Here is a 16742-nt window from a genome sequence, read left to right as displayed (position 1 = left end):
GGTCAGGGGCCTTGGGGGGACGGGAGGGGGTGAGGCCAGCCAGGGCAGGGGTCAGGAGGAGCAGGCAGAGGATGAGGCCTGGCAGGGATCCCCCCATGGTTCCCTCCCCCCTCCTTCAGCCCCCACTCCCCTGCCCCTAGTACTTACCAGCTCCGAATTCAGCTCCAGCTTCCCTACTGCAGCCGGCGGGGACTGCCCAAATCATCAAAGCTCTCCGAATCTTTTCCGAAGATTCAGACAGCTTCAAATTGATTTGGACTTTTTTATTGGTCCCCTGATTCGATTTGGATTTGGAGATTTGGCCACCAAATCGGGCCGAATCGCCTCTGAATCGAATCAGCACCCAAAGCTTCACACAGCCCTAAAGACAGGCTAGTACATTTCCCATCTCTGCAGAACACAGTACAACAGCCACAGAAGCTAGGCTAGCGTAGGGAATTTGGAGAGGCTTCTGCACAGGGAAAAGAATTCCTTTCCCCTGATCCCCACAAACCTCCCTAGCAATGCAGTTGATATAGTCATGCTATATGCTCAACACAGGATGTTGCCCCTTGATATTGCAGGAAAACACTGAGCTCTAAGGATGAGCACACAGCATACAGGAGTTACCCTTCCCCATAAAAGTCAGAGGTAGATAAGAAACATAAACCTGAGTATTGTTCTATGTGCCAGCGAGTTCTGTTCTGTTTGCCAGGGGCAGGTCAGGTTTGGTGTTTTAGTTTTTCCCATCTGTAATATTGGGATGATGAAGTTTGCTTGTCTTATTAATTAATGTCTATACAGCTGTTGGGAATGGGAAGTAGTACATTGGTATAACTGGTCCAGAAACCTACAGATTGCTAATTTCTTTTAGCAAGATACTTATTTAATATCATATCATCTTATTTTTGGGACAAATACTGTCCTGAATAACACCCTGGCTAAATGCACTGACTTCTGCAGACCTGCACACAGTAAATTTGAACACAATCTGACTCTTAATTATTTTTTTTACAAATCTTCATAACATATTATTTAAGCATTTTAAAATATCATGCAATCAAGTAAGAATGCAGTACCACCTCTGAGCTATAAATAGGAGTCTACCTAAGTTGAGGAGGTGGCCAGCTGATTTACAGGAAGATCATGGGACTGGCCACCATATTCATGGGCTGATCGTGGTGGCCCCATCCCATGCTTCTGATTGGCTGAGCGGCCCCCGTGGCCATGCCCTTCACCACCGTTGGCTGTGAGGGGTATCCAACAAACAGCCCCACCCCTCACCACTGATTGGTCTTGAGGGCTGTCCATCATGCAGCCCTGCCCCTTGCTGCCAATTGGAGGAGAGGAGTAGGGCCACATAACTAACATTCCTCCCCACCAATCAGCAGCAAGAGGCAGAAGCTATCTTGGACTGCCCTTCAGACAGACAGTCCCTTCTGGGGAGCCAGGATTTTATTTTCAGTAAGTTTTCTTTTTTTTCACAGATTTTGCAGCTATTGCCCGCTTCCATAGCAATGCCGGATTTTATGAAATCCATGAAACTGCAATTTTGGTAGGTCCCCAGCTATAAACAGTTCTGCTTTTGATGACAAACAGCATCTTGCAATATTTAACATGCTTAGTACCTTTTCTTTCAACTGAGTGACAAGTAACTTATCCAAGTAAGGCTTTATTTTATTTTTATATTCATAGTCCTTCTTAGTCAAGGACAATTCTTCCATGATTGCTTTATCTGCGAGTCCAAAGATGGCTGACAAGACCTGTCCGGGATTGACAGTCTCTGTTGCAACTTGACCACATGTCTCCATGCAGGGTGGGTCATTGTAAGGTTTCAAAATACTAAGATTCTTGCAATAGACTTTTCCTCCAGGTGATAGTCTCCCATGAGCTGATGTTAATGTTACATTTTTTCAAATTGGGCTTGAGGACATCTTTGAAGTGCTGTCTTTGCCCTCCTTTTGAGCGTATGCCTTGACTGAGCTGGGAGAATAAAACTTGCTTCAAGTGTCTGGAGTCAGACATCTGGATGATGTGGCCAGCCCAGCAAAGTTGATGTTGGATGATCATCACCTCAATGCTTGCAGTGTTTGCTTGTGAGAAGACACTGATGTTGAGGCATCTGTCTTCCCATTGGATTTATAGGATCTTCTGCAGTCAGCATTGACAGTACTTCTCCAGTGACTTGAAGCATCTCCTGTAAGCCATTCACATCTCAGCTCCATACAGTAAAATGGGGATCAGAACTGCTTGGTAACCATGAGCTTGGTTTTGGATCTGATGATGTGATCAGACATCTGAAGTAAAGCTTTATTATACAAATACAAAGACTGAGAAAAAGAAAAAAATAAGACTCAGTTTGCATTGCTGTCCTGTTCTGTCTACAAGGTCCTGAACCTGCTAACTGGTACTACTTCACTTAGTTTTACTCAAACCTCCTACTGCCACTATATCAGTGGTTCTCAGCCTTTTTGGACTCAAGACACCCCTCCATAACTTTTATGAATTGAGCGGCATTAAGTTTCAAAAACTAATTTACGTATTATACTGTAGTGCTTACCTCCTTGCAGAAGGGTGGAGAATCATTCATGCAAGGACAAGCGTGAGCCTGCATTTATCTACTTTGCTTATCTCCTCATACCTTGCTTATCTCCTCCCTCCTGGAAGCACCTTTCAAAGGTTCTAGTGGCACCTTGGTTGAAAATCACTGTACTAGATTTACATCGGAGTAAAGATGTATCCAGAAATAGGGGTTTGACAGGTTACACTGTAATGTGGTTACAGTAGGGACCTGTCTGCCTGCATCTGGCATAAGGGTTGGCATTATTCAATAATAATGATAGCAATAATAGCTAATATTGTTGTTGTCATTATAGTGCCAACCATTATGCCAGATATTGGCATAATTAATAAACATTGGTGATAAATGTATGAACAAATAACAAATGTTTTAAGTATGAGCTTAACTGCTGCAATAGTGTCCTTAAATAACTTTTCTTTTCATCCTTATTGAGGGCCTTGTTCAAATAAAACTCCCACTAAAACTCCTAGCTGCTTATCATTTTGCCTGAGTATGAACAGTAGATAGGGTCCTGCATACTCTAACTAGTTAGCTTTTCTAGAGGTATGTTTAATTTTCTCTCACACCAGTAAACTGCAAAATGGAAAAAGATGCTTGTGCTGAGTTCCTGCCCTTACTTTGTTTATGGGAAATCCCTGCTTTGTGGGCTTCTCAGTTTTAAAGCAGCTTTGTGTAAAGAGAAGCAGAACATACTGAAAAACGTTCACAAAAATATCAAAAAGCTGTGAGTGACAGAATGAGGTCATCTGAGCTGCAGCAGAGCTGCTCTGGTAATGAATGGGAGGGACAGGACTGAAATGCAGAGCAAAGCAGCAAGCATACAAAACACCAGTGCTTAGTCTGCACTGGCACAGCAGTGGACAAGGGGAAATCTTGATTACAGATCTGAGCCCTAGATCTTGGTTTTCCGAAAATGCCAGGACCTCATTAATCTTCACATTGAGCAGGCCACAGATGCACTTTCCAAAGTCCCCTCTGAAAGAGGATCACCGAAATCTATTAAGGTTTCCATGAGCTCATCATCCTCCACAGTATCTGGGTTCCAATCCAGGAAAAAGCATGCAACTCGATTGCTTTACCCCAGATGCATTAAAACAGAGGCAAATCTGCCAAGACTTCATCCTGAGACTCCAGGGTACTTAGATGCTTCAAATCTGCTCTTCTGTTCTCTGAATCACTAATAAATTAATAATGTAAAGTTACGGTAGTGGTCACTGCATTGCTGGAGATTCCATTTTCATATCAGAAGCCAAGTGAAGGCTTGAAATCTTGTGGTCATTAAATGATGCTAACCCTGCTGTTGGGGCACATTCCAGATGGGGTAACTGTATCTTTATTCTGTGAGTTCACACTGATGGTGCGTTTTCTTTTATTTCCTGTCCTAAACTGTTATTTATCTGTATCATTTCTGTTTTCCATCACAGATGACTTGTCTTTTCAGCATAGCCTTGGGTCCTGTTGCAGACACTGTGCAGGCAGAAACTCCTCTGCGGTGTATGCTGCACTTCTTACAGAGTGCTGGGTCCATTTATGTGGAATACTTTTCCGGGTCCCTACTTTCCCTCACCCACAGGCATGTAGAGGCCTAGGTAAGCATTTTGAAACTGTGGTGAAGAAAGGAGTCTAACACTTCCATAATGATGTCATTATGTATATTACCTCTTTTTTTGCTATGCCTTGGCTTCCTGAGACCAAGAAAAGCTTTCAAATAATATTTACCTAACAGCAGGGACCTTATGTATTTAAGTCGGCAGGCCCTGACAATCTTCACCCAAGGGTACTAAAGGAATGGCCGATGACATAGCAGAACCACTGGCACAGCTGTTTGAGCGCTCGTGGCACTTGGGACAGGTCCCAGAGGAGGGGAAATGGGCACAACGTGGTCCCTATGTTCAAGAAAGGGAGGAAGGGGAGGACCCAGGTAATTATAGGCCAGTTAGCCTCACTTCTATTCTCAGCAAGACCTTAGAAAAAATCATTAAGGATCACATCTGCAGGGAGCCAGCGGGTAGCACAATGTTGAGGGGCAACCAGCATGGGTTTATAGCAGGCAGATCCTGCCTGACTAACCTGGTCTCTTTTTATGACCAGGTCACAAAGTGCTTAGATGTAGGGGAGGAAGTAGATATTATTTACCTGGATTTTAAAAAGGCTTTTGACACAGTGTCGCACCCAATTCTTATGCATAAACTGAGTAGCTGTGATGTGTATTTTTTCACAGTAAAGTGGGTGAGAAACTGGCTTATAGGACGCACCCAGAGAGGGGTGGTGGATGACATGGTTTCTCCCTGGAGGGATGTGGGCAGTGGTGTCCCCCAAGACTCTGTCTTGGACCAGTACTGTTTAATTTCTTCATTAGCGATTTGGATGAAGGTGTTGAAAGCACCTTGTCCAAATTCACAGATGACACTAAACTATGGGGCATAGTAAATACACTGGAGGGCAGGGAGCGAATTCAGGCAGATTTGGACAGACTGGGAAAGTGGGCAGATCAGAATTGGATGCAATTCAAAAAGGATAAATGCAAGGTGCTGCACCTGGGGAGAGAGAATCTCCAACGCACCTATAAACTGGGGCAGGAGTGGGCAAGATGTGGCCTGCTAGGCCATTCTATCTGTCCCATGGGGCCCTTAAAAAATTTAGAAAATTAATATATATCTGCCCCGGCTGCCTGTCATGTGGCCCTCGATGGCTTGTAAAAACTCAGTAAGCGTCTCTCTGCCTGATATAATTGCCTGCCCCTGGACTGGGGGGTACCATTCTGAGTACCACAACAGTGGAAAGAGATCTCGGAGTCCTGGTTGATGCAAAAATTAACATGAGTTGCCAGTGTGACAAGGTAATAAGCAAAGCTAACCGCACTCTTTCTTGCATCAGCATGTACATCATAAGCAGGTCTAGGGAAGTGATAATTCCCCTCTATGTGGCATTGGTGAGGCCACAGATGGAGTACTGCATCCAGTTTTGAGTCCCGCGCTTCAAGAGGGATGTGGATAACCTTGAGAGGGTTCAGAGAGGGCTACTCGTATGGTTGAGGGCCTGCAGGTAAGATCCTATGAAGACGGACTGAGAGATCTGAATCTCTTCAGCCTCTGCAAGAGAAGGCTGAGAGGCGATCTTGTGGCTGCCTACCAACTCATCGGGGGGGGCCAGCAGGGAATAGGGGACAATCTGTTTACCAGGGCACCCCTCGGGCTTACCAGAAATAATGGCCACAAACTGAAGGAGAATAGATTTAGATTGGACATAAGAAATTCTTTATGATAAGGGTTGCCAAAATATGGAATGGGCTTCCAAGGGAGGTGGTGCTTTCCCCTACCCTGGAGGTGTTCAAGAGGAGATTAGACAGGCATCTGGCAGGGGTTACTTAACCCCAGTGCTCTTCCTGCCTGGTGCAGGGGGTCGGACCCAACGATCTACCAGGTCCCTTCTGACTCTAGAAATCTATTAAATCTATGTGCTACTTGGTGCTGTATTGATCTACTGCTTCTTAATACAACTACTAGGCCACCTGACTTCTCTGCTACAATTAACAACATACAAAGCTGGGCTGCCACCTTATGAAATAATTTTCTTTCCGTCCTGTCTTGCTGTTGGTGAGAGAGCTTTGTGGGGACGTACCGAAAGGATATTTTTCCTTGTATTTTCCTCTTTAAAGAGACGATGGCAGTTAGTGGTTCTGGAAACAGAGATTTGAAGAAAAGGCTATAAACCAAACTGCTAGGAAAGCCAAGTCTTGGAAGCGTTGGTGAAAAGAGCAAGAAATCCCATGTATCTGTGTCGTGCTGATTATTTGTTGTTGTACAATAAGTAGGCAGTTTCTTTTACAGTTGTCCCTCTGCTAATGAACTGCCAGCTCGTGGAAAAACAATCCAAGGACTGGTTGTGAATTTCAGCCTTTGCAAATGGGAAAATAAGCACCAGGAGAGGTAGAGACATGCTCAGAAATTAGCCTTGCACCTTGGTAAGTATGAACCAGTATAAGTAAACAAACATCAGAGTCACTGAGTTCATTTAAGTTTGCCTACAATGCATAAAACTATGCAACACATCACATGAAAAGGAGGGAAAAAAACAGCCAGAGCTAGTCTGTGCAGACCTTTCTGTACTGGCCAATCTGATGTGTTTTAAGAAATGCATTTATATTGTTCTCGTTTAAGAACTGGAATGTCAATGTAGCTGAAATGAAGCTGTGTTGTTCTGCTTCCTCACCTCACTCCCATTTTTAAACTGTTCTAGTCCCACTTGATTTGAAACTATTTTCATAGTTTCATAGTTTTAGGGTCGGAAGGGACCTAATAGATCTTCTAGCCCGACCCCCCGCCAGGGCGGGAGAACAACAAAAAACCCTAAAAACAAAAACGGGACTCAAATGAGTCCAGCCAGGTAGGCATCCAGCCTCTTCTTAAAGACCCCCAGGGTAGGGGCCAGCACCACCTCCCTTGGAAGTTGGTTCCAGCTCCTAGCCGCCCTAACTGTGAAGTAGCTTTTTCGGATGTCCAATCTGTACCTCCTCTCCATCAACTTGTGCCCATTACTCCTTGCTATGCCAGCGGGGGCTAGGGGAAACAGCGTCTCCCCCAAACCCTTCTGGTTCCCCCTAGTGAGTTTATAGACGGTCACCAGGTCCCCCCTCAGCCTTCTCTTGTGGAGGCTGAATAGGTTCAGGTCCCGCAGTCTCTCACTGTAGGGTCTGCCCTGTTGTCCCCGGATCATGCGGGTGGCCCTCCTCTGGACCCTCTCCATGTTGTCCACATCCCTCCTGAAATGGGGCGCACAGAACTGGACACAATACTCCAGCTGCGGCCTGACCAGTGTCGCATAGAGGGGGAGGATCACCTCCCTGGCTCTACTCGAGATGCACCTGTGGATGCACGACAAGGTCCGGTTAGCCCTGCCAACCATGACCTCGCATTGTCGGCCCATGTTCATCTTGGAGTCAATAATGACACCAAGATCCCTTTCCGCCTCCGTGCTCTCAAGTAGGGAGTTCCCCATCGTATAAGTGTGCTGCTGGTTCCTACTACCCAAGTGCAGCACCCTGCACTTGTCCGTATTGAAACACATCCTGTTCCTGTTTGCCCACCCCTGTAACCTATCCAGATCCTTCTGCAATCTCTCTCTCCCTGCTAGCGTGCTCACCTCCCCCCAAATTTTGGTGTCATCAGCGAATTTAAACAGGTTGCTTTCCACCCCAACATCAAGATCGCTGATGAAGAAATTGAACAGCGCAGGCCCCAGGACCAAGCCCTGGGGGACTCCACTACCCACCTCCCCCCAAGTCGACTATGATCCATCCACCACCACCCTCTAAGTGCGACCCTTCAGCCAATCTGCAATCCATCTGACTGTGTAGGCATCTATGCCACAGTCGCCTAGTTTATTAATTAGGATGGGGTGAGAGACGGTGTCAAAGGCCTTGCTGAAGTCCAGAAAGACTACATCCACTGCGACACCTGCGTCCATGGCCTTTGTGACCTGATCATAAAAGGCAATCAGGTTGGTCTGACATGATCTCCCCCTAATAAATCCATGCTGATTGCCCCTGAGCATCATTTCTGATGCCGGCCCATCACAAATGTGCTCCTTGATGATCTTCTCAAAGAGTTTCCCCAGGATTGAGGTAAGACTGACGGGCCTATAGTTGCCCGGGTCCTCCCTTTTCCCTTTCTTGAAGATGGGGACCACATTAGCTACCTTCCAATCGTCTGGCACCTGGCCCAAGCACCACGATCGCTCGTAGAGCCGTGCCAGGGGCCCTGCAATAACCCCAGCCAGCTCCCTCAGCACCCTGGGGTGGAGAGCATCCGGACCCGCTGACTTGAACGCGTCCAGCCCCTCCAGAAGCTCTCTAACCCGGTCCTCCCCAACCTGAGGTCTGAAGGCGATCCCCTCGCGTCCGGCTTCTATCACAGCAGGGAAGTCCCGGTCCCTGCACAAGAAAACGGAGGAAAACTATTTTAAAAGTAGCTTTAACAGTACTTAGTCTCATTCAGGCAGACTAACCAAACTCTGTGTAACAGTTAAGCAGGAGCAATGTTGTAACATGGTTTTAAAGCAATCAAGTATAGAAAGATCAATGCTTCCATGCTTTGATTGTACCTTACCCTCTTAATTTGGATATAAAAAAACCCCAAAACAAACTACATGCATTGCAGACACTCTGGATATAATGTAAGATTCAAGGAAGAGAATGCAGGAAAGAATTACTATAGTGATAAGTCTGGCACTTCATTTTTAGGTTGGGAAAGAATAGGTGCACACAGGGTTAGGATTTGCCTTAGTCAAAATCCTGAACTAAAGATGATACGGTTGGATTCTAGTATTTCTCAGGAGACCAATTCCTGTAGATTTACCTTCAGCCATTTCACTGCCCTGTGGGGAAGGCTGTCTCTGCAAGGCAGAGCTAAAAACATCTTTAGTTAAAACATAAATTCTCTACATACAGCAAACTTCAAAAGAGAAACAAAAAAATAAACTGCAGAACAGGCAAGTAATACTTTCTCCTTTTTTACTTTGGCCCATTTATTTACTCAGAATCTCTCTGTGTAAATATTGCTAACAATGAAGGGTAGTGAAAATATCTTTTCATATAATTGATGCCACTGGAAATCACCTATGTTATGTCTGTGGTATGGCAATGATTATTTTAGGAGGCAAACATCTCCAATGCAGTACATGCAAAATCCTCTTGCTGGAAAACATTTTTTTTTTTAATTACACTGGCATAAACTACTGTCGTTTTACCAAAGTAACGTGATTAGTTGGAGCACTAGACTTGATATTCTTTGCTTTTGTCCATTTGCATACATTTATCTTACAATTAAACTCGTGGGAATAACATTTTTAAACCATCTAAACCGAGATCTAAATTTCAGACCCAAGTGCCTGTTTTGAGATTACAGGAAGTAGAAAAGCTAGGATTCGTTTCTGTATTGAAAACTGCAGCCGATGAGCTCCTAGGAGCAGCAATTCAAGTGTACTTCTGATAAATAGCTTGTGAATGACACTGTTTATACAGCGAGACTTGAAACTTGGAGTGGAGTGGGGGAGGAGAACATAAAGACAGTAAATCACACGCTTTCATTGCATGACTGAAACATAAACGAGTTTAAAGCAACCTGCAGGTAAAGAAGCAGTTCTCTTACCATGTGAACCTAAATGTGAATGTTCGATGAGGAGTATAGGTAATTAGATGTAAAATTCATCAACAGCAAGAAAACAAAGGTTTAATGAAGGCAGAGGGATCACAAGAAGCTGTGTTTAATCTACTGAATATATTGAGTTATCTATGCTGACACAGCATATAACACCAGGAGTTGAGCTACAAATGGAAATGATGGAGTATGGATCATAAAGGAAAGTCTGACATCATTTCTTATTTGCAAGTGGCCTACACTTAACCCCCTGGCTATAGAGAACAACCAGTGTGGTTGGTACCTCATTTGTCCCTAAATTAATGTATTAATTTAGCATTCAGGTAGGCTTAAATTTGGGTGGGCCTGGTTGCTAATTACTCAGTTACCCAGCTATACCCATTAAAGAAGTTCTCATGTGCCCAGGATCCCATTGTTCCAGGGACTATTACAAAACTGTCTAGTGTAATAGTGAAGGCATGGCTGGGAGATAGTTTGAAATCAGTCTGTACTGTCTGGGTTTGTAATCCTTACTGTCTGCCTGTCTGTTGGTAACCTGCAGTAGAACTCTCATTGATATAAATGGGATATGAGATACAGAAGAACCATGAGGCACTGAAGAAGATGAGATCAGAAGTCAGGAAACTAGCTTACTATTGTCAGCTCTACTATTGGTTTGCTAGAGTCTTGTTGACTGGATAAGTTTCACTATTTTCATTGAATATTTTGTATCAATTTTTTATACTGGATCATTTAAAAACACATGCAGCTATTGCAGCAGTATGTTAGTGCTACTGCACCATTTCTCTCACAACCCCACCTGGGGGCATATCCAGAGATTCCTGCTCTCTGTTTTCAATAGACATGGTGGGATATTACCGAGGTTTGGTAGGGGATGGACAGCGAGAGGCAGATTCTGATGGGGGACTTCTGGTGAAATTGGTTCCTGAGTATAGGTCAAAAAAGTTGCTTTCACTGAGACTGGCAGAGTGGGACTAGATAAAAGTAAATATTTTTAAATGATTTTGCAGTTATGCTCACAGTTGCAAACAGGTTGGTGTATAGTGGGCTGAGTTATCTTTGGTTATCCTTGCAAATTCCTGGAGGGAGTCTCATTTGTTTGTATTGCTGACAATTAACTGAGCCACCCTATGCAGGCACACATTACATTTGCATTAGTGGTGGAAGAAACTTTCCTATGGAGAGGCACATGTAACCTTAGCAAAAGATAGGGGTGAGATTAGCTTTCTTATTCTCTATTTATAAAGTGGGAATTGTAGTAGTTTTTTAATAAGTCCGTGGCTTTCAAAAGTCCATCCCTTAAAGCTTTTTCCCTCTACCTGATTTTGCCTTTTACATTACAAAAAAATTGGACTCTTTCACCTATCACTTCTCCAGGAGGTATCTCTTGTTTTCCTTCTCTCTCATTAGTCATTATACAAGTCCAACCTATAATTTAACTTATTTAAATATGTCACCCTTCTGGTCACTGCCTACAAATACTAGCCATACCGTAAGAAATGCTTTCTGGCAAGTCACAGTGCCTTTTTGCTGCCCCAGGAATCAGAGAACATGGGTCAACAGGATATTCTTCCACATAGGACAGTGATCTACAGTTCACAAAAACTAAGAAAATTCTGAAGTGCATTTGGTTAAGTTTTTCTGACCCCTGCCACACTATTTTACCCTTCATAAATAAGATATTGAGGAGTTTGATTAAATTTAGGGCAAGATACACAATAAATATTTGTGTCAGAACACTGTTGAAAACTAATGTCTTAGAATCTATAAGATACTGGCTTTGAATCTGTCTTGATCTTATTTAAAAATGCAAAGCAGATTTAGGGCCAACTTCACTTTCTTGCTTCCAAAATTTATTTTTATAGCAACAAGTCAGAAAAGAAACTAGGGCCTGTAGAATTTACAGGAAACAATTATCTGTATACAGTATAAGGATATGTTCTTAAGGCTCTTACATTTTTCTAGTTTCAACATGGTATTATTTTTCTTATTTCAGATCCATCAGCTTTGTAAGTCAGTTGTTTATTGTGACATTTTTCCAACAGAAAACCACTGAAGTTTTCACAATGTAAATGATCACCGATCACAATATTCCAAAATTTGAAAGCGATTAAATGTCAGAGGTAGATGAAGGGGGCAAAGTGTTAAAAACTGGTAAATCCTGTGTAAAAACAATTTTTATTTAAAACAAATAAAAACAGTGTTGTTTCCCTCACTGCGCAAAAAAAAAAAAGTAATTGGTTACTTCTAACAATGTACATAACACTGACAAAACTCTGCTGTTGGGAAACCCTGCCGACACAGCTGACACTGATATTGGCTTCCTGTGTTTTGCATGCAATGCAAATATTCCATTACATCATTGCTCAAATCTATTGGCATATCCAATCCTTGTGACCCGGCAGGGTGTTGGGATGCAAGCAAAGCAAGTTCTACCCCCAGGGCCCTCCGAGTATTTGGAATGCAGTCGTTTTTATCTCACACTTGGAAGAGGATAGGGGAAGTGATGGTTCTCCCAAGATCACAAGGACATTCTAAAGAACAATGGTGTTTTTGAATAGATAACCCTACTGTGTCATCAACCAACACAGCAAGTTTTCAGACAGTGCTTAGTCAAATACCATTTGTTTCAAACCCAGGCACTGCTTTATTTTTTTACCTCAAAATAAATATGCACCTAATATGCACCTAATTTAAGTATTGGTGCTTCACCTAAATCACAGTTTGAAGCTACTAGGTAAGGCTTTTACTAGGAAAAGGTACTAAATAAGGAGCAGAAACACCCTTCGTCAGGCTGAGGAAGCATCTGCAGATGGTCTGTGCTCTTCCGGAATGGAGTGGTAAAGCAGCCAGAGAGGCCTCTGGCTGCTTTACCACTTCATCCAGAAAGAGCACTGACCATCTGTAGATACTCCTGCCCCCAGGCCCCAGCCCCCAAGAGTGGAGCTCTGCCAGCCTGCAAGGGAAAAGTCACAATTTCCCATGGTTTTCTCCTTTAAAGGAGAATCAATTTTTAAAGTTTTTTTTTCCATTTTTCAAGTTTGTTCATGACCCTTTCATATATTCTTGTGACCCACTTCTGGGTTGCAAGCCACGAGGGTTGCCAAACCTCCCAGATTGGCCGGGGGTCTACTGGAATCGGCATTGATCTCCCGGTGACTACTGAAAGCAATCTGGGAGATTGATATTGTGAACGGGTTGAACAGTACAATTAATGATATTACGTCATGTTGGCAAAAAAAATAGCTTCAGTCAGAGTGGCAACCCTATGACCCACGGGTTGAGAAACGCTGTTATAAAGCACTTGAAACCTGCTGTTATAGAGATAAAATTCCATTTTTATGTGTTCTGCAGATGTGCTCAAAAAGTTTGTTGTGCTGTTAATGGGAGAGGCACGGATGTTAGTGGGTGGTATCTTTTGTTGGGCCAACCATGGCATTAATACCGTTCTGCAATGAACAGCATTAATTCTGTTTGACAGCCTGGGATTTAATAGTGCCTCATAAAACAGAACTGTGCAATGATGTGTTGTCTCTGTGCAATTTACTTATTGGTACAATGTTCTTGAGTAGATTGAAAAAAAAACTTTCAGAAGAGATTTTATAGGGGGGAAATAAAATATGCTAAGATTTGTACTGATAACAAATACATCCTAATTAACTGAATTCATCCAGTGTGCTCAAATTGTGCTATTCATTTAATAAGAAAAATACAAAATGCTTGGCTCTGTGAAAATGTGGTTGTACATAGAAATGCCCTGTGAATCTATGGTGGTTGGGACATCACCACAGCAAGCTGGGCATAGAAACAGCCACCCCCCTGTTGGCACTGGAGGAGTAGCTAGCAAACCAGACTACACTTACGTTGCCATTTTGAGAATGAGATGGGGAGTGTGGCCCCATCAGGATGGAAGAGGGGACCAGAAATAAAGGTGTCCAGGTAGCAGGTTAGCCCCTGCAAAATACGTAGGCTAGCTAATGCATGCTTGTTGGTTTGAAGTTACCATATAGTACAGGAGCAACTAGTACTTGTTTGCACTAGCATAGTGAGGAACGCTTGTACTAGCAAAATGGTGGGAGATTACCACAGAGGAAGATACAACACCCAAGATCTGGATGCATTTAGCTTAATAAAGAACCCCATAGATCCAGAGGAGCACATCACAGAGGTCTGATGAGATGGTTTGCATAAGTCAGATTGTAAATGTGTTAACATCAGGGAAACGGCAGCAGGGAAAAGGCAGAAAAATGCATTAATGTGACTTGCGTATTTTTTGCAGCATTGTGCAACTTCTTTTTAAAACCTTAGCTCCTATTTAAAAAAAATAATTTTCAGTGTCCAAGATATAGTAATCAAAGCATGTGCAGACATACACGTGGAAAAACTTTTAACTTTTGCCTTTAGCTATACAATATCAAGAGGAACTCTCCTGCTGCATGTGTAGCAATACATTTACTTTTTGGGTGATGGTACACAAGTTCTTGTACAAATCTCTCCCCACTTCTGTAATGCAGGTGTAGCAGTGACTTCCATCAATGTTAGCATGCCCTATGCTGACTGGTTATGGAAATTTTGTACCATTATGTGCTGAGTTAGACTGCTTGATGGTAAAATGCCTTCTGTCCTGAGCAACAGAAGCGCAAATCCATTCATCCCCACCCTGTCTTGCCTCAGTGTTGTGAAATTCAGAGTTTACAGGGACCATTGCATTCAATGGGCCTGCTCATGTGCTGATTCATTTGATTTGATCTGATCATGGGCAATTAACAGTTAATTTCTTTCAACCTTGTCAACCATGCTTGCTTGGATCACTGAATGGAACCTGTGTTGGTCTAATAAAAGATATCATCTCTAGTACAATTCTGGATTGCCTTTTCCTCTAGACCAATACGGCTACAACCTGGATACCTTCTTCCCTTTTTGTCACTTAAAAAAAAATCTAAATAGGAATTCACAGGAGTGGGATCTAGCTAACAAATTGAAACTATCCCACTATTACCATGAAGCACCTGTGATATTTTCAGACCACTGCTCAGTTTTTCAAAACAGAGGCGTCATTTTATGGTTCTACAAGCCTAGCCCATTTTAAAGGATTGTTTTAATATAAATGTTGCATGCAAAGTTTGCACAGGATGAAAATGATGCCGACTTCTTATAAGAGTTTAAAAAAAAAAGTCCAGACACTGCCCTGACAAGCTTCTTTGGGTAAATGTGATCTCTTTTATTACACCAACTAAATAGCTGGGAAAAATGTGTTTTTTGCAAGCTATTTGCAAGCAATTTTACAACTATTTAGTTGGTCTAATGAAAGAGATCACATTTACCCAAATAACCTTGTGACATGTATCACATTTAGTTGGTCTAATAAAAAGAGATCATATTTACCCAAAGAACCCTGTCTACCTATGTCCTTCGACCAACATGGCTAAAACCAACACCCTAGACCAGTGGTTCTCAAACTTTTTTGTTCACGGACCACTTGAAAATTGCTGAGGGTCTCAGCAGACCACTTAATCTCTGTCATCAGAAAAAATAGATCAAGTGCAGGGCTAAGTACAGATATTCTCGATTGTTCCGCAACCTTTCGGCGGACCACCTGAATGGAGCTTGCGGACCAGTGGTGGTCCGTGGACCACAGTTTGAGAACCTCTGCCCTAGACCAATGCTTCCCAAACTTTCCCTCAGCATGAACCCATTTATGGCCCCATTTCCTCAGCCTGGCCCTTCATTCCCAACCCACAGCCCCCCACCCCTGTGACCCCATTCACTAATGTGACCCCATTTGAGGTTGTGACCCACAGTTTAGGAACTGCTGCCCCTAGACCAGTGTTTCCCAACCCATGTGCTGTCGTACAAAAGTGTGCCATCAGAAATGAAGAGGTGCGCTGTGGAATTTAGCCATGGCAATGAGCAACAATAGGTATGAGGATAGGGAATGCCTTAACAGGTGTGCCAGGGAACATTTTTATTAATGTAAGTGTGCCTTGGGCTGGAAAATGTTGGGAAACACTGCTCTAGACACCGTCCTGTGTTTCCTCGAATTGTTGCTGTCAAATCTACTACCAAGTTTTCTGATCTGTTTTAAGTGTTATGGTTACAATGCAGTTTATTAAAAGGATTGAGAGATCCCAAGGTTGGGTCTTTTTTTAAGGTTATTGATTGGTCCCAGTCTATCCTGTAACATTGAAATAGAGCCGGGCTTTCATTCTTAATGTCTGTGAATTGCTGCCTGGGAATGGCAGTGCTGGGGGGTTGTTAATAAGGATCCCAGTAATGACGGGCTATAGCTCTCAGCCCTACCCCAAGTCGCACCTTGATACTATTACATGGAGAATGCCCCATCTCTCTGACAGACTGAGGAGTGACTAGCCCTGGTGATTACACCCCAGGCACAGGGGCCCATGGGCTTTCCCACCTCACTTTCCAGCTCTCCTGAAAATATAACCGGGGGAGGAGGGGGTTGTCAATATTTTGGGGTGGCTGCATTTAAGACCAATCCCTCTGCTTGTGTAAGCCTCCCTAGTAGTGTGTGTGTCCCAATATTTTGGGGTGGCTGTGTTTAAGACCAATCCCGTGTGTGTGTGTGCGTGCGCGCGTGCACCCCAATATTTTGGGGTGGCTGCATTAAAGACCAGTTCCTAGAGTGTGTGTGTGTGTGCGCACGTGTGTGTACCCTAATATTTTAGGATGGCTACATTTAAAACCAATCTCTGTGCGTGTGTGTGTCCCGATATTTTGGGTGGCTGTTTACCAATCTCTGTGTGTGTACGTGTCCCGATATTTTGGAGTGGCTGCATTTAAAATTCAACCACTCTGCTTGCGTGCGTCTCCCGTGTGTGTCCCAATATTTGGGGGTGGCAGTGTTTCACACCAACGTGTGTGTGTGTATGAGAGAGAGAGAGAGCGCTGTGCGCGCCCGCCCGCGCTCTCGGCTTCCCGCTCCCCCGCGGGCGCCCGGGGCGATGCTGCCCCCAGGGTCCCGGCCTGCCCCGAGCCCAGAACCGCGGGGAGGGGGGCGCTTGCCC

The 16742-nt window shown here is 43.7% G+C and overlaps 1 long non-coding RNA gene across 1 annotated transcript in view; it reads right to left on the bottom strand.

The window, feature by feature from the left end:
• Window positions 1–1544: 1544 nt before the first annotated feature.
• LOC112549381 overlaps window positions 1545–16742 on the bottom strand; it is a 17251-nt gene continuing 2053 nt past the window's right edge. The window contains exons 2-3 of the long non-coding RNA XR_003092789.1: window positions 8432–8492; window positions 1545–2309 (exon numbers count right to left, since the gene is read on the bottom strand). This is a non-coding gene — a long non-coding RNA (uncharacterized LOC112549381). The remainder of the gene's footprint in view (window positions 2310–8431; window positions 8493–16742) is intronic.

Source organism: Alligator sinensis, unplaced genomic scaffold, assembly GCF_000455745.1.
Source record: "Alligator sinensis unplaced genomic scaffold, ASM45574v1 scaffold240_1, whole genome shotgun sequence".
Lineage (NCBI taxonomy): Eukaryota > Metazoa > Chordata > Crocodylia > Alligatoridae > Alligator > Alligator sinensis.
The sequence above is the reverse complement of the archived record's forward strand: the minus strand, read 5'-3'. Positions and strand labels throughout refer to the sequence as shown.